Source organism: Ursus americanus, chromosome 27 (assembly GCF_024610735.1).
Source record: "Ursus americanus isolate L20-20 chromosome 27, mUrsAme1.1.p, whole genome shotgun sequence".
NCBI classification, from domain to species: Eukaryota; Metazoa; Chordata; class Mammalia; order Carnivora; family Ursidae; genus Ursus; species Ursus americanus.
The window spans coordinates 22,482,627-22,495,967 of record NC_142153.1 but is presented as its reverse complement, the minus strand read 5'-3'; positions in this window follow the sequence as shown (position 1 = coordinate 22,495,967).

Genomic DNA, 13,341 nt, shown 5'->3' with positions numbered 1-13,341 from the left:
GATACATTTATGCCCAGTTTATGTTTGGTTATATTCCTAAACTAAAAGGTAAGTGCTTCTATTTAATCTGAAAATGAAGCAAAGGAAGTAATTGATTTTTATTCATACTTACCCAAATTACTTTCTATAACAAAACAAAGAAGATTCATTTTCTGTTAAAAAAGAACTGCACGTTTTAACACTATAAGATCCTTCATTGAAGGGAAAGAAAGGAAATTTATTATAATACTAACAGCAAAGGACAGCATAGAGTTATCATGTGCCAGACACAAGTGACCAGTTAACTCATTTAATCCTAACTGCAACCCAGAGAAGAAAGCTGTTTTTATTTTCCTTTTTTTGTAAGACAAGGAAAATGAGGCCCACATATGTTAGGAAATTTCTCCAAGGGATAACAGGTGCACGAGTTGATAAGGACAAGAAATTTAAGACACTATTCTGATCCCTGAATTCATTTTCTCAGCCAGACCCCACACTGCCTATGTGCCAAGCACTGAGTCAACCCTTCTCATAGGTTACCCTGTTTATTCAACACAACTAACTCTATAAAATTGAACCTTGCAGGTTCCATTTTAGTAATTAATAATCTGAAGTACCAAAAATTCAACATACTCAAAGTTCCTCAAGTAAGTAAAACATTGATTTTTGGATTCAGGTTTGTGGACTGATATGGCAGCTTTTGTTGATGTGTTTATTTCTTTAACTACATCACATTATTTTCCCAACAAATATTTACTGAATACCTATTACATGCAAAACATTTTATTTTTTATTTTTTAAAGATTCATTTCTGTATTTTATTTTAAGATTTTATTTATTTATTTGAGTGAGAGAGTGAGAGAGAGAGCTCAGGAGAGTGGGGAGGGTCAGAGGAAAAAGTGACTCCCTGCTGAGCAGGGAGCCCAATGTGAGGCTCCATCCTGGGACTCAGGGATCATGACTGGAGCCAAAGTCAGACGCTTACCTGACTGAGACACCCAGGTGCCCCTCATTTCTGTATTTTTAGAGAGAAAGAGCGCACGCGGGAGTAGTGGGGAGGAGCAGAGGGAGAGGGAAAGAGAAGCAGACTCCCTGCTGAGTGCAGAACCAGATGAGGGACTAGGGGCTCAATCTCAGGACTCTGAGATCATAACCTGAGCCGAAATCAAGAGTGGGATGGTTAACTGTCTGAGCCTCCCAGGTGCCCTGCAAAACATTTTAAATACCTTTAAATATACACTACGCTGTCTTTAGTATCCATAAACCAATAAGCAAATGAATATAATCTGTGCTTCTCCCAATGTGAAATTTACTACTGGTGGTAGGCAAGTTGTCTTAAGTGGTGTCATCATTTCAGATAGTAAAGAAACATGACATTAAACATCTCTGACTCACATACAGAGAAGTCTATTCTTGTTTATATGTGCTTCCATGTTTTCTTAGCATGTTACAAGGGAAGTCTTTTTTATGCTAGTAGGCACATTACCATTTTCTAGTCAACCTTTAAAAAAAAACGCAATTAGAAAAGTTCTCAGCTAAACAGTGTCTCTCTAGTTGGGATGCGGTAACTTCGTTTTTCGTTGTTGTTGCTATTGTATTCACCTTTTCTGTTTACCTCATTGCCGGATGAAAATGTTCATTTCCTTCCTGTTATCTTTTGGCAGGTGAGACTGGTTTCCAATTTACTGTATCAGTTTGAAATTTTCCTTAAAAATAGGTTTAAGTAGAGATTGTGAGTCAATTTAAAACATAATATTCAACACACAGCATATGTGGTGTATGAATATGGGGAAAATGCATGAAGCTTGTAGGAAGTGACTAATATTTGGAAAACACCCTCAGTAAGAAAAAGCTTTCTCACTAGGTTCTCCATATATTAAACGGGCTAGCTCTGCAAAGGTGCATTCCCTTGAACTATAAGAAACAAGCAGACACTGGATGACTGTAAGGAAATTTACATGAAATCACTTAGCCTTTTGGATCAAGTATAGGAAATTTACATAGAGGATCCAAGCATACACTGTAGGGAAGAGGCGGGAGGTGTTACTTCTTGAAGCTCTTAAAGCTTCAAGGGTCTTAAAGCAGCAGCCCAAGAATATTTGATATGTTCCATGTCAGTAATACATGCTCTAGGAACTTGATAGAGGGAATATCACTCTCTAACAGGATATCAGGTAGCTTTGCAGAAGCATTTGATGCAGACTTTATATAACCTTTAAGATTTTAATAAATGAAAAACATGCCAGAATGGTGGCATTTCAGGCAAAGAAAAAGCAAGAGAACATGAATGCAGAACTTATGAAGTGTCTCTGAAGAAACCTGAGCAGCAGAGAAAAATATGAAAATAACTTAAAGAACGAACATATCAAAAACATGACAAGAAAAGAAAATAGATAAGATTATTTAAATATAAAAGAGGATAGTTTGCAGTTATATTTATTTAAAAAAACTGTTTCCTCGGAATATGATTGTACCCTTATGAGGTGAATCACTTTTCTAATTTTGATTATGATAAACTTGTTTTATGTTTCAAATGAAATGAATTCGTATTAATGAGTGAAGGGGAGGGAATAAAATGTTTTGAAAGAATAGGAACAGTGTTTACTATACCAGATATCAAAATTTATTATAAAGCTACATTCAACTTGGGTAGTGTGGATTCAAGGGTAGAAAAACAGACCACTGCTATATGACAGAAATTCTGGAAATAGACCCACATGTACAGTTTAACTTGAAGTTATTGGGAATATCAAGCGTGTGGAAAATATGGTTTTCTTGTATCTCTCAAAAATAAGCATTCTCAAAAACTGCTAGTGGGAGTATGAATTGGTCCCTCACTTTGGAAAATAATTATGAAAATATCTGTTAAATGGAAGATGTGCATGCTCTTTCTCCCAGAATTTCCCTTATATATGCTACGGAAACCCTGGAACTTATAAAGAATAAAACGCTTTCACAGGATGTTCTTGTAATACTAAAATATTTTTAAAATCTCATAAATGTTAATAGAGAAATGTATATATAAAATCAGTATACTGAAAGACAGAATAACAGAGCAATTAAAATGAATTGAACTAGGGGCTACTGCGTGGCTCAGTGGGATTAAGCATCTGCCATCAGCTCAGGTCATGATCTCAGGGTCCTGGGATCAAGCTCCATGTCTGGCTCCCTGCTCAGCGGGGAGTCTGCTTCTCCCTTTCCCTCTGCTGCTCCCCCTGCTTGTGCTTTCTCCCTCTCTCTCTCTCTGTCAAATGAATAAATAAAATCTAAAAAAAAAAAAAAAACTGAACTAAATCTGTATGTATTAACATTCCTAGATCACAAAAAAATGTAATGTTAAATGACAAAAACAAACAATGCTCTACCAACATATACATACACAGGAATTCATACACACAAGTTACGTTCACATGCATAATCAGCAAAAATATAAAAACCTTCCAAAGAAGGATATAAACGTATTCCAAGACAGTTATAAGCTCTCTCCTCTCCATGCATGAACTTGGACATAAGATTTGTGCTCTAGAACTTTTCCTGTTAAACTAGACTGATAAAAATCTGCCCAGAGTTTGTTTTAAGCCATATATACCTATATACTGAAAATGTATAGACAAATAAAAAGTGAAAACCAGGATGAGAAAAAAAAAATGGTAAGAGGTCAAATTTGTTACCATTGCTCCATGAAGAAAGTCTATCCTAAGCTGAGCCTTCTGAAAGGAAAAGAAAATTGAAATTTGTAATAAAGACAAGGAAGGGAAGACCCAGGGACTAGATAACAAGGCACGCTGCGTAGTGTAATAGGGGAATATGTAGTAAGATGTAAGGATAAGGTGGTTGAGGTAATTTTTAGGAATGGGATGTTTATTATTTATCTACACATATGGAAAATGGCAAAATTGAACTTGAATTAAATTCTTCTTAGGAACTTAATTGTCCCTGAGATATATTCCAGCAGGCATCCTCCTAGAAACAGTTACCTGAAGACACTTGTTTAAAGCCATAGGCATGCTGTCACGCACCTGTGCTTTACAATCTTTTTTTTTATTTAACAGATCATAGAGCAATAGGGCACAGGTCAGTGCACTTTCCTTGGATAGAATCCAACTTCAGGGGAAGAAGTATTACGTTCCAAACATGAGCAGACGCAAACACCAAGAGAGTGATGGCTGTTCAGTACGTAATTCATCATTCCCTAATTTTGAGTTTGTTGATATAAGCAAGAGAGCAATGAAATCCTCTCAATGTAGGAAGGAGATGTGAAGGATGGAAAATGATGAATCATTCATGCTCAATAGATTACCCATGACAGCATTCATTTAAAGAAGCATCACCATAAAAGCACATCAGGAAACTAAGTAGCAAGGATTAACATGCTTCAGATTTAACCATATTAAGAATCGCAAGTAATGCTTAAAAAATGAAGTTTCAAATCTAAATGGTATATTTGTTTCTTAATATTTCCAATTGTGAAAAGAAATATTTAAATGAGGACTGGATTACTAAATTAATACTAAAAGCCTGTAAACTAACTATGTGCTAAGTATATTTGAGAAATAGTCATTCATTGAACAAATAAGCCTGTTCTGTTTTAGGGACTCAGGAGCCACTCAATAAACAGATAAATTTACTAAAAACAACTTAGCACTATTTTTTTGTTCTAATAAATACACACACACACACACATATGTATGTATACATACATATATATATTTCAATTTTTGCCTGATTCTACCTTCAATATTATTAAACTCCACAACTAATTATTATAGGTACATTAAAATAAGAAATAAAATAAGCATACCACTTTTAATAGTAAATTGCTTAAAGTAATACAGAACGGTTTTATCTGAATTTCACAAATTGGGTAAAATTCTGTATTTCCTGTATAGTCAAATAGGTCACGATTTACTGAATGATCATGTTCTGTTCATTTATTTATTTCCAGGACCAAACTACCAAATTGTGCCTGACCCATGTCAATATTTAACAAATACTCACTGAATAAATAAGGAAATGAATAAAGAAGTGTGATTTAAAAAAATATATCAGCTTTACTGAGGTATAAGTGACATATAAAATTGTAAGATATTCAGTTTTCATCATAGTGGTTTGATATACATATACACACTGGGAAAGGATTTTCTCCCATTTAGTTAATTACATATCCACACATCCATCACCTCCACTGTGTGTGTGTGTGTGTGTGTGCACGTGCACATGTGCGTGTCAATATTCTTTTTTGATGAGAACATTTAAGGTCTACACTCTTGCAAATTTCAACTATACTATATACTGATATCAACTATACCCATGTTATACATAAGGTCCTTAGATCTTAAATCATCTTATATAAAGCTGAAAATTGTACCCTTTTACCAACCTCTCCCTATTTCACCCACTCCCAGCCCCTGACAGCCACCTTTCTATTGTTTCTATGAGTTAGTAATTTTTAATTTTCTGTTTCTATTTTCAGCAGAATGACCTTAATATGTACTGCAATGAAGTAAAACATATCCACATAAGGAGACTGGGAAAATATGACAGATTTTCATAGTCCTTGCATACCACTCCACCTTGAACGCTGATAACCTATTTTACTAAATTTGAGTGGAATTGGGAAAAGCAATATACATTTTTGAAAATACACATGCAGATTTGGTAACAGATATGGCAAGAGACTGATGACAAAACTAATGCATAGTCAGCAGGTGACAGCCAGGTACAAAGTTCCACTGAGACACCACCTGTGAGAACCCTTTTCCGAGCCACACCTAGACCTCTGCAGCCCACCCCAGGGAGGGAGGGAGTATTCCGGTGTTCACCAGTTACCAGCAGACCAGCCAGCCCCAGAGCATGCGCTCTGCTCAGCCTCATCCCTTTGCCAGTGACCCCTCAGGTTTGGGCCCTGGCTAAAATGTAGTATCACATTTTCTCCAACCCTGTCACTAAAGAACAGAATAGAATTACTCTTCTAAAATTTCACTGCAACAAAGATTATATATTATTACTGTATTCGAAAATAGTTCAGGAGACTTAGAAAAAGTGAGTATAATTTAATTAGAGTTAACATTAATATGTATAACTATTAAAATGGTTGATGAATTCTCTGAGACATATGAGGTCCATTTTAGTAAATTCAACAATGAATAAGGAGGTAGATGATTCTAATTTTAGCAAGTTCCTTCAGACTCGTGAATAAAGTTGAATAAAATTTTGATTCATTAGCCCATAAAGAAAAGCTGGTTTATAAGGGTCTAGCATATTTATCAAGACTTTGTCTGTCTGTATTCAAATAGAATATGCAAAACTTAATCCTTACTAAATAATATTCCATTTGTGAATTTATTACTATTTAATTTTTATTGTTGAACATATATTTTTGCATAACCTTTTTTTCTTACTCTACCACTTACTTTAGAATATAGGAAGGATACACCTCTAACATTTTTTTTTAGATTTCATTTGTTCATTTGAGAGAGAGAGAGAGAACATGAGAGGCAGAGGGAGAGGGAAAGAGAGAAGCAGACTCCCAGCTGAGCCAGGAGCCTGATATGGGCTTGATCCTAGGGCCCAGACATCATGACCTGAGCTGAAGGCAGATGCCTAACCATCTGAGCCACCCAACCACCCCTACTTCTCACATTTTGAAAAAGAGTTCTAGATTTAATACCAACAATTAAATGATCTTTACCTTTATTTCTGCCTCTAGCAACATCATTATTTATACATAGCAAGCTTATAGAAAATGTTTAAATAATTAATTTTGGTTTTTGCTCCCCAGCAATGGGAGGAGCAGGGGAAGTATTCAGAAATGAGGCCAACTTGCCATCTTTTATTTATATGCTATTAGATAAAATGTCAATAACCAATGTTACCAAAGTCATCTCAAGTACAGATTGCTTTACTTAACTAACCACCCCATCAAAATACAAAAGAGTAAACGTGTTTAAATATGTTTAACCATTTAAAAAATAAAAATTTGAATGGTGCATGCATTTAAATTATCAAAAGTTCATGTTCTCATTATTTTTTCCTGCTTCATGCGAGCCAATGATGCACAGCCTATGTCCTTAACACTCTATCAGGTACTGTGTCTTGCACATTTTTTAAAATGGCATAGTATGAAGCTCTTGCACTGGGTATATACTGCAGTAATTCACAGCTTCTTTACATTATTAAAGTTAGTGAAACTTAGGGGTACTCACATCAAATATGGCACTATAAGAACATGCAATTTTCTGAGAACAATGAATTTCTAACAATCACTTATTTACTACCTTCATATCCTATATATTCCGTTTTGTTCAACTGCCCCAATGCGCTCTGTTTCTGAGGTAGTTTGATTAATAAGGATTCTAGACAAAGGGAATTAGTTGAAACTTAGGAAGTGGTGAGAGACTGGGATATGTTAATATAATGAATACATGGATTTTTTTGTTGTAGGCACAATAATTTTGTCTTGGTTTCCTTTTTACAAGTGTAGTTTAAATACAATCCTGCATCTAGATAAAGAAATAGATTGAAAAATTCTTACAAGTTTCCTTGAGTCTAAACAGATGTTATATATGCCAGAGAGTGATACGGTTTAAAATGAGTATTTTTGTTCCATTAAGTACTGTGTTTGTCTACTTAAGTGATTTGAGATACAGTTAGCCATGAGTAGTTTTGAAGCACTGCAGGTCTGTCTGAAGATTTACTCATGCATAGCCTGTTTTACTAATACCCAACACAAAAACAGGATGAGGAAAAGGTCTTGGAGAAGAATAGCCCTCATAAGAAATCACAAATACACAATGCCCAGTAAAGTGTGGAAAACAAAGGCAAGAGCAGCCAAAGGGTAAAATGGGTAAACTTTATGAAGAGAATATCCAGGGCAATAATTACCAAAACAGAAATCTTATCTAATCCATCAAAATATATTTGAATATCAATACCAGAATAGGTCTTAGAATTAAAGGCTAATTTCAATTAAAAATTTTCACTTATCTGAACAAGTTTCAAGAAGGCTACTCTGGACATTTAAAAAAGTTAAAGGAAAGGTCCTCATAACAGAAACCTTCAAAAGCACTAAGAAGTAATCTAGAAATAAGAAATTATAAGCCTACTCAGTGTATTAAAATCATTTTTATAATAATTATCTGAATTCAAACCTTAATGGAAATATTTAGAAGATAATGGTAGTACAAATTAGTAAATATATAAATAAACTCGCTAATAAACAAAACAAATGGTAGTAGACATAAGACCATAGTTGCACACACACACACACAAATAGGCAGTAAACTTGATTTCTCAGAAATCAAAGCTACATGTATCACTAAATGGGTTATAATAAAATAAAACAAAGTTTCTTGGCAAATAATTATCTTTACTGTTCACAGGAAATGCTTAATAAAGCTGTAGGAGATGTTTAACACAGGAATGGTGAATTGGTTATATCATACATGCCCATTCTTATCAATCAAGAGTAGCTTCCGGAGAGATGGATGAAAGGGCTTCTCCTAGGCTGTGGGGAAGAAATGTAGTGACTGATTACAGGATAGGAGGATGACTCATTCAAGCACAATTTGCTCATTTTTAGCACCCTTTCTCTCTTTCAAAGAAGAAGTAAATTGAACGTTAACACTGTAATTTCAAAAGTAAATTCCTTTCTTGAGCACCATATCCACTGTACCACACCAACACATGTACTCTGTGAAACACTCTCCTCCAAACCAGTAAAAATTCAAGGCTAGGAAATGAGTTATTTTATACATTTGTTACTAATTTTTTTTAAATTGCTCCGTGTGCATTACTGACTGAATATATTAGAGTCCAAGTACATAATAAACTTTCAACACTCACAGAATGAGGCAACAGACTCATGGGTAAAGCACAGAGTGAACTACACTACTTTTTCTGGAGACAAAAACAGAATCACTCATGTTCCGAATAAATTTGCTTCCCAGTCCTAATAGCTTCACCAAGAGCTACTATTCTTCATTAAAGACAAAAAGCAAAGCACTTCCGACAACTCTCCAAACTGTCAATTATGCCAGGACACTCTGAAAAGGGATGAAGATATTAAGAAACAAATAAAGGGAAATTAGTGAACGAAAAACAAAGCTAGACCATGCTACTTCTAAAAAAACCCTTCAATTAGTCTGACTTTGCTTTTCATAAATTATTACAAAAGTAGTGTATATATATGTATATTTTTTACATACATATAAACACATATATATAGAATGATATTTAATCATATATTTTGAGGTCAATCATTCAGATAAAACTTTGTTAAGTCATGAAAAATCTTTTGTGATTAATTTGTCCTAAATATATTTCAGAGGAGAAAAATCTCAGCTATTCAACATTAAACATGCTTATATCTATATTCAGCTACGTTCTCCAAATTCTCTAGTTTTCCAAAATAATTTATACCCAAAATAATTAATACCCAAAATAATTATATAATAATTTTCATGCCAAAATAATTATAAATTATAATTTTTATCAGTTAATAAATAATGTGGCTTAATTTATCTAGGACTTTTTCCTCTCTTTCTTCTAAATACTTTATTTTTCCATTTTGAGGTATGCATATACGTAAAATATCCTAAATTATTTTTCTAAGAGGCAGGGTTTTAAATAACGATGTATTTGTTTTTGTCTGAGCATGACTCCTTTAGGGATGCAAGACTATGAGATCCTGTTCTTTCTTTTAAGGAGTTCACAACCTATTTGAATATTTAAATATTAGTATGAGGTGTATGTAGACTTAATCCAGGTGTGGACGACAGAGCACATTTATGTGGCAGAAATGGGAAGAATTATTAAGTGTTAGACTTGGAGAAGGAGATAGGTTAGAAACAAGCATTGAAATATCTGTGGGAACTGAACAGAAAATCAGGAGGAGACATGATATGATTTGCACAAGGCCATCAGCCTAGAAAACAGAGTAAGTCAAGGAGACTGGGATAATCAAGAGACCATCATATGGGAAGTAGTTTGAAAATTAGTATGCATTTATTTTTATGATGTGGATTTGGGTTAAATCTTGGAGGGCTTATATTGGTTTAAATTTTATGATATAAATAAATAATATGTGTGTAAAGGAGAACAGTAAAGGAATTTAAGCTAGTGACTACATAGACGTGATTAATGTATTATGCATGTTAATATGAGAAAAGGGAATAGGAAGACAGGTGAGAAATAGTGAAATATGAAAACAAAATTCAAAAGATTAGGTTATGAAGTAAACTGATTTTAATGAAAGATAGTAAAAGTGAAAATAAAAGCATTATGGGTCTTTAGGGCCAAAACCATGCTAAGTTTAATTTATTTTTTCACAGCACCTGAACAGTGTCTAGAATATAGAATTCCTTTACATAGAATATAGAATATTCTAGAATATAGAATTACATAGAATATAGAATTCCATAATATGGAAAAAAGGAAGGGGAAGAGGCAGATAGGCAAACAGTTATTAAACACACATTTTGTGGTAGACATTGGGCTAGGCAATTTCATGATCATTGAATCCATTGCATGATCATAATAACCTATAACTACTATCACATAACTACTTCTACATCAAGAAACAGATTAAATGAGGTTAGAAAATTTACTCAAAGTCATTTGACAAGCAAATTATGACTTAAATTAATAACTAAGTTTGCATAAATCTTGAGCCCAAGGCCTCGCCACCACATTGGGCTACAGGAAATAGAAAAATTCTAACTCACTCCTGTTATAAGGTAAGGATACTTAAAGGTCACAGAATAAATATGAAAGTATTTTTAAAAGGTCAAAGCTTAAGCAATCTCCTGAATTTGATAATTTCTACCAGTAAACATTAGTTTTAGTTACGATAACAAGAAAAATGCCAGTAAAATTTAGCTTCAGCATTTAATGTAAATTTCAAAAAAAGAAATCAATCATATTCTTTTGTTTATATAGCTGTTTTTCACATTCAAATATAAAAACCTCAAAGTGTTTATGTTTGTATTTATACTAGTATTAGTCAACTGCAGCTCCACAAATATTGAACAAAATATTTGAATGAATAAAAATTTAAAATATCTAATTTTTTTTTACTTTTGAAGTTTTGAAAATGATGAGTTAATTCCTAATCTCCTTGCTATTTTTTCATATTTTCATTGTAGGACTGCTGTACTACTTTAAAATAATAGGACTTCTGTATTATGCAGGTTATATCCTCCTAAAGGTTGTAATATTCATAACTGTTAAGACAGTTGATACGGAAGCAAGGAAAAACAAACAAAAAACCAATCAACAAACAAAAAACCAATCAACAAACAAAAAAAAACCATTTTAGAATATTTCAGAAGTCTGTAAAGTTTTATTCTCACCCTAAAGATTATTCTTTTGTGAAAAAAATACAAGGTGCATTCTCTGAACTTGCAAATATAATTGCTATTGGAATTAATGAAAAATTAGTTCAACTGTTAACAAAGAAGTGCATATTTTTTCTTGATATTTGATATGTAGAGATTAATTAAAATGTTTACTGCCAGAAAACAGAAGAGGATTCAAGGCAAACCAAAAAAAAAAAAAAATCAAAAAAATCAAAAAAACCTAAAGGAATCATATGATTGTTCCATACACTAGAATATCATGAATATTCCAAAAAGAGAACTTAAATCACACTCAGCCAACCAAGCATAGTGAAGCAACCACAGGGTTACTTTTATTTAATTTTTCTCAAAGAACAAAATCCAGGTAGGTCCTCGTAAATACAAAGTGATGTGTTTCTTGTTAAGCAAAGCAAAGCTATTCAATGAAGTACCTCTGAAAGTCTAATGATTGTGATCAATATAGCATAGCTAAGTGGATGACTACAGTTATATTAGAAAAACACTGTTCATTATCATATTTTTAAATACTTACATTTTAAACATTACAATATTATGTCTAAATAATTTATATATTTTGTCATATTTCCTTAGAGATCCAATTCCATCAGATATTATCAAGATAGGAGATAATGAAAAAGAGAAAAATTTGGAAGGGCAAATAAAGTTATTTGATGATGGTAATTACCTGCTTAAACTGCAAATTATACAAGGTCATATCTTTATACCATGTAGAACAAATTTATTAAAATACACAGTTTAAAACATCAAATTTTCTATAAATTATTCTTACCTAATCCTTACATGAATAAAAAAAACTTTGATTTTTATTATTCATTTTGTTAAAATTGAGAAAGCAATTCTTAAAATTAGGCATTAGCATTAAAGACTTAATCTATGCAATCTGTTAAATATATCACTTATATGTCATAGAAAATGCCCTCATTTCATATGAGACTTACAGGATTGCTAAATGATAATGAAATTCAAATCAAACTTTAACAGAGCGTATAGCAAGATCTTCTTTGAAATGTCATGGACTTTAAAAAAAAATTCAGAATAAAAAAGAACAGGAAACATTATAGAATACATGCAATGAAGATGATAAAATGAAGACATCTACATTTGCATCTAGAGTTAAAAAAAAACAAAAAGAAGCAAAAACAAAAATTAAGAAGGGAGTCAAAAACAATGTGTGTTCAGTTTATAAATGCAGAAGACTTTCAAAATATCGAACAGGCTACTCATCAGTTACACTTCAAAAATCACAAGAGTAGGCTTTCAGCTACTTAGTACTATAAACAACTCCATTTTAAGATATGCCTACAGCTTGTTTATATTTTTTATTAATTTTTAACTGTGTCATTTTAATTAGCCACAACATGACAGTCTTGTAACAGTGTATCTTAGATCTTGCAGCTATCAATAGAATAGATGCAAGATGCACCCAATTAATCTAGTAGGAAGCAGATCTTATTCTTTATATCAACTTGTCAATTTAGTAATGTCTTAGCCACTGATTTTTAGACAATGCTGAATCCTAAGTACAGCCCATAAGTCAATAAAATTGAATTGGCAAGAAAAAAAAGTTTTCTTTTTTACCTGCCCAACACACTAATAAAATAATCCAGGAAGTAGTTTTGCTATTTGGGTTTGCCAAAGTTACACTGTTATGAATAGATTTACTCATCAAGTTTGTAGAGACTCAAAATGAAATCCACGCTCCCTTGTCAATTTTATAGACAACTTCATGGATCAAATCTTTCTTGGAGGCTCCTGGATTTAAACAAAGATGTTTAGAAAATTGGGTGGTAATACCGTGACTTCATATACAGGATGTATGCATATAATGTGTGTGCGTGTGTACAAATATTTAAATAATAAACAGAGAATCAAAAGATAAAACCTGATATAAAAACTGGCATCAGACAAAACTGAGTTTCACCAAGACTGGCGTGGCCAATCATTCAAAGGGAAATCTTGAGCAAGTCACTTGACCTCTTTAAAC